Consider the following 6499-nt stretch of genomic DNA (forward strand, 5'->3'; position numbering starts at 1 on the left):
TATCACACACACACACACACACACACACACACACAATAATAATAATAATAATAATAACTTAAAAATATAAGTCTAAGTCAAAATTAAGGTAAATTACTTTATTTAAAATAATAATAAGGCTATAAATTGAAAGAAATTTTAGTATTATATACTTATTTAAAGAATTCAAACAATTTTTTATGATAATTATATTCTTATATTCCTATATTTACATATTTATTCTTATAAATAAACTTATTTGATTAAACTAATATTTACCATTAATTGCTTAATAATCTAAATAGTCATAAAGTAAATTTGATAATATATTATAAAAGCTAAAATTGTTTTTCAAAATGTTTTTAAAATATACATTTTTGTTTAAGATTTTTTATTTTTTATTAAAATCTTAAGAAGTACAAAGATTTTTAATAAAAAATGAAAATTTTTTTAGAAAATTATAACAAAAACTACCATTGTAAATTACGTAAAAATTATTATGATTCTACTATTTATTTTAAATAATTAATAGAAGTATAATGTATGTTGACAATATTAATAATTTTAAATATAATTTTGTAATTTTCGAGACTGGCCCAAGTTTACAATGGTTTGCTTAATTATCTGATTATTCCTAAATTTACTTTAATAGTTTTAAAAATAACGAATGCTTACGCGACATTCTTCGCAAGATATTCCAAGTTGCAAATTTTATAGGCATTCATGAATCAACCAAGAAAGCGTTATTTCAGATCGACTAGGGATGTCTCTTAATTTTACCGTTTTCTTCTAACTCTAATGTTTATTTTAAATAAGTAGATATATAATGTAAACGTTGACAGTGTTAATAGTTTTAAACTTCATTTTATATTGATTTTCGAGATTAGCCCAAGTTTGTAATAGTTTGCTTTAATTATCTGACTAGTCTTATATATTTATTTTAATAGCATTAAAAGTAACAAATGCTTACGCAACTTTCTTTGCAAGGTATTCTGAGCAAATAATAGGCATTCATATTAATAAATCAACCAAGAAAGCATGATGTTTATTCAGGCCGATCGGGGTTTTTTCTTCTAATTGGATTTCTCTTTCGGAGCGGAGGGAATTCCTTTATCACGCGAAAAGGAGGTGCCCAAACAATTTGAGAGTGCGAATTCAGAGCTTCGGTTACTTTATCGACGTTCCGCCAATAAAAAGTTAAAAATGAATGAAAACCGTCACCAAAAACAGTTGCTTGTTAGTTTTCTTTCTTCTTGCAAAGTTTTCAATTTGGATTATTGTGAAGCTTTTAATATAACAACCATATTATGCTATATATACGATGAATTATATCGAATATACTGCAGAGTGTGCAAAAAGTTCCGTGACACCTGAATATCATGGAAAATATAAGTTTTACAGAAAAGTGTTTTAGACAAAAGTTTTGTAGGTTTAAAAAGATCTATTTACTGATCTTATCAGTTTATCTTTGGGTAGCGTCGCCAAGGTCAACATAACATCGATTTTTTTTAATGAAACACTCCATTTTTCATTGCATATTCTTATAGCACATCTCGAGAGCTTTCCAAAATACTTTAATAAAATATTTTTTCATAAAGTACTTTTCGAGTTATAATGCTTGAGGGTTACAGCATCGCCGGCATTAGCATTTTTACGTAGAAATGAAAACAAGCGAATAATAGAAATAAATAGAATAGAAATATAAGCAAATAATAAAAATAAATAGAAAAATAAACAACCTCAATGGCCTTGACAAATATTATCTAGGTCATGCTTCAGAATAACAATCAAGAGGTTTTAACTATTGTTTGAGCACCTTGCGTAAATATTTAGTCATTGGGTTAAAGTGATCTCGGAGGGTCTTTTGCGGGTAACTAGAATCCATCAATTTTCGATGGAGAGAGGGGAGATCTGCGCAAAATAAAATAATATCTGTGTCCTATTTAAATACGATTAAAAAAGTTCATGTAAATTCTTAATAGTATTATAAAAATGTTATATAATTTCCAATTTAATTAAGGCAGCTTATATGTATTGAAATTTGCACTGATATAGCTTTATGAAAAACGTTACGTTTCGATTAAAGTAACGTAATGTATTTATTGAAATTTGTATTTGTAACTGAAGCAGACTTAGTCAAGTCGAAACGTTATAATTATTGTTAAATTAAATGATATGATTATATTCTGACATCTATTACTCATTTATTGGTCTCTATTTCATTTCGATTCTAATTAAAAAAACAATTTTTGAACATCAGTTAAATTGAAGTAAAAAGTATGACCGCGGAATATGTTACACAGAAGTACATCTTCTTGTACATAAAATACTGTATTTTAACAATGAGAACTAACCTTAATACTGTTTTGTACTATTTTATGCCGATCGATATTACATGATTTTTTCCTTTCTTCATAGGTATATATGCCTATGTATACATATATGTGTATATTTGTGTGTGTGTGTGTGTGTGTGTGTGTGTGTGTGTGTGTGTGTGTGTGTGTGCACGCGCGCGCGCGCGCGTGCTCTTAATGTATAGTGCTTATAATTATTAAAAACAAATTAAACGTACTACTATAAAATGTTAAAATTTTTTCGGCGTATAAGTTCAGCGGATAATTATAAAACAAACAGTTACAAGAAAAGATTCGTAAGGCAACAATAAAAGATAAAACAACATAAAGATTTATTATTTTTATATACACTTATCCGCAAAAAAAAAACGGACCACTAAATTTTAGCTCAATATTTAATATCTTTCAATAGCGATAACTATATCAAAAATCATCGTATCGAGATGAACCTATAAGCTCAAATTAAAGCTCGAATTATATACATTCCTCTTGGTAACTAAGAAAATCAAAATTGAATTCCAAAAATGCTTTATAAAATGGTGGACGTTGAAGACAGACTTAGAAGAATACGAAAAAAAATTTTTTTTAAACTGTAGCGCTGCGCTGGTCAGGGAAATCGGCTGCCTGGCATAAAAATTTATAAGTTTTGAAGCTCATTAATTTCCTAACAAATCCATTTTTTGATCATTTTTGTACGATTTTTACGATTTTTTTGACAAAGTTATAATGTTTAAAAAAAAGTGCTATAAAACGGGCTATTTTTTCTTGTGATTAGCTATAAGTCCAGACACGAATTCTATAAAGCATTTATAGGATATCTTAAAACGAAAAATTAAGAAACAGTACTCAAGCTTTAAAGCACTCCGCCACGAAAGAGGAATGGAATAATTTAGAACAAGAAACAATTAGACACAATTAGACTTGATTAACAATATGCCCAAACGAATACATAAATTAATAAATGCGAGATAAGGCAATAAATATACTAAGCGCGCTCATGCGCACGCGCACGTACACGCACAGCCACACACACACACACACACACGCACGCACGCGCGCGCGCGCACACACGCACGCACGCACACACATACGCACACGCACACACATGAGATATGGGATCAGACCTACTACGACCACGCTGTTGATCCCAGGTTACGCTGAGAGCACGATACACACGTGCATAAGTACACGCACGCACGTATATGAGATTAACTAGGGTTTGATTTTTAAAAATTTTTAAGATTTGAAGTTTACATTTTAATTTCTTTTCTGATAAAGTTTCCTATAATAATTTGTTTATAAGTTATATTGAGTAGACAAGAAAAAATAGCACGTTTTGTAACACTTTTTTTAAAACACTATAACTTTGTCAAAAAAAAATCGTAGAAAAATAATCAAAAAATTTGTTAGGAAATCAATAAGCTTAAAAACTAATAAATTTTTATGCCAGGCAGCCGACTTCCCTGACCAGCGCAATAGTTCGAAGAAAAATTTTTTTTTTATTTTTCTAAGTCTGTCTTCAACATCCGCCATTTTATAAAGCATTTTTGGAACTCAATTTTGATTTTCTTAGTTATTAAGGGAAATGTTCGAGCTTTAGTTTAAGCTTGTAGGTTCATCTTGAAACATTAATTTTTCATAGAGTTACCGCGCTATTAAAAGATTAAAAATTTCAGCTAAAATTTAGTGGCCCAGAGTTTTTGCGGGTGAGTATATTTATTATGTATTCGACTTATCTACTAATACAATTTCTCTTGAAAATAAGCAAATTTTGTTATTAGATATTAGCATAACCATTCTTTTAAGTATTTTAACATTATATATTTAATTTTCTTAGAACATACTCAAGATATACGATAATAATAATTTTTCTACAAAAGTAACAAATTATATACTTACATATATTAACATGACGAATGTGCAAGAGAGGAACAGTTATGTCCATAAAAATATATCCATCCACTGGTATTATTCTATTTACTTTTGAATCATCTTTTTATAATCATGTACAATGCAAAGTAGAAACATTAATTCAAAGAAACATTGATCCGTCTTTTATCAAATTTTGTCGACCATCATTTAATGTCCTCAAATAAAATTTAAATTTATAAATCAACATTAGTAATCTAATAGAGAACAAACGATTAAAAAATACAGTTATAATTGAGTACTAATGCTTTTATTATAAAAATATATACAAAATCATCTCAAATATATTACCATATATAATATCTGTTATATGTATTACATATATTGTAAATAAATAAATTAATCTAAATAACAATAAGTTACTAAATTGCAATAAGTTAACCTAAAGATTAATCTAAATTACAAATTAACTTTAAATACATAGTTTTATTTATAATATAATGTTATAAAAAATAATTATAAATAAATTTTTATTAAGTGAATTATTTATTTGAATCTGGCTCTCTTTCTGTCTCTTTCTCGATTCTTTTTCTCGACTCATCGTGGATCGACTTTATTTTCGAATGGCAACAATTAAACACTCAGCGAAAATACGTAAACGAGCAGTACGAAATGGCATTAATCCGCACAAATTTCATATCGCGCCGTTATCAGCCGTTAACGATTACACAATAATGTTCTGCATCGCGTTATTATCAAAGCTCGGGGTTGATGGGTACACACTTCCGTCGTTGAAAATTCAGCGAGATAGAGTTTGGCCGGAAATTTGTGTGGCTGCAATAATCCCGCGAAGTGCACGTTGCATTCCGCCAACGGCAATTAGCACAATTTTCTACATTTATTTACAATGTACAGATGCAAATGCAAGAATATATTAGAAAATGTAAATATATGTGCAATAATAAATATTTCATTTATTGACTATATATGTGTTTTAAAACATTTTTATAATTTAAAAATTATACACATATACGCAATTGAAAAATATTTTGTTTAACAATAATTAACTCTACATTTACGTGATCTTTTTTTAAACGTAATCTTGTAATCCTACTTTTTTCTCTCTTCAGAATTTAATATCTATAATTATCAAAATATATACCTTTTAAATCATCGACAAATCTGAAAGCAACATTTTTAAATTCATTTATCCAATCATTTTTTTCGATTTTTTCAATCTGTATAAATTTTACTTTAAACCTATAGATGTGCACATTCCATTTTAAATTTATAATTTTTAAAAATTGAAATTTTTCTTTATACTCTTTCTTTCTTAAAATGTATTTTTAACTTATTACTTGTCTACTTGTTCGAATACACGCATTCGAGGATAAATCTTTATCTAGTCTTAAGTAGACACATTTATATTTCATTCTGTTCAAAATTTTATGTTTTATTATCCTCTTTTCTCCTTAAGATTTTTTGACTGTCATTAGTTCATTTCAAAGAATATTATTTTTTTTTACTTTCCCCCCTTTTTTATTCTTTTTCAGAATATTTTATTTTTTTTATTTTTTTATTTGAGATAAAAAGATTAAATAATCTTTTTTTTCAAGAACTCGTTCACTTGCCTATTTTTTCGACGGTGTCGACACTCGCCTGTCGAGTGTAGGTAGGCCTAACTTTAAGTAGGTAGGTAGGTGTGCACACATTTCATGCCTACATGCCTAGGTGACTTCGCTGTGCAATCTCGCAATCTCGCACTCTCGCACGCGCGCGCACACAGACGCACGCATACGCCGGCAGGATTCAGGGACCTCTCGTCCTATCTATACGGTCGCTCGCAATGTTCGCCGTAGACTATAGGCGGATGGCGCATAAGGTGGCCACACATCCCGGCTCTGCAGGCGCGACTGTAGTGTTTAACGAGCGACTCGCGAAGTTAGTTGATTCGCGACCGTCAACCAAACGAGACTCGACTCGAATTCTCGTTGTTTCGCATTTCCCTCCGTCCTTCCCGAAGGTGTCAAAGACTGATTTGTTTTCCACGAACACTTATCTAAAGTGAAAGCGCGAGATAAAACGGACACTTGGCCTTTCATTGTGCGTGTAGTGTGAATGCAAGTTTTCATCCTACATTGTTTTTTTTATCATACATACATACATATAAGGGTAAATCTATGACTGTGCCAATTTTGGATCTTGCTATTGTAGTACGAAGAACTGTACTTTGTGCAGAAGGCGTGATTCGAACGAGTGCATTTGGATCTTTATCTCATACTCCAGCGTTATAATAT

This window comes from Wasmannia auropunctata, unplaced genomic scaffold (genome assembly GCF_000956235.1).
Source record: "Wasmannia auropunctata unplaced genomic scaffold, wasmannia.A_1.0 LD336053.1, whole genome shotgun sequence".
Classification (NCBI taxonomy): domain Eukaryota; kingdom Metazoa; phylum Arthropoda; class Insecta; order Hymenoptera; family Formicidae; genus Wasmannia; species Wasmannia auropunctata.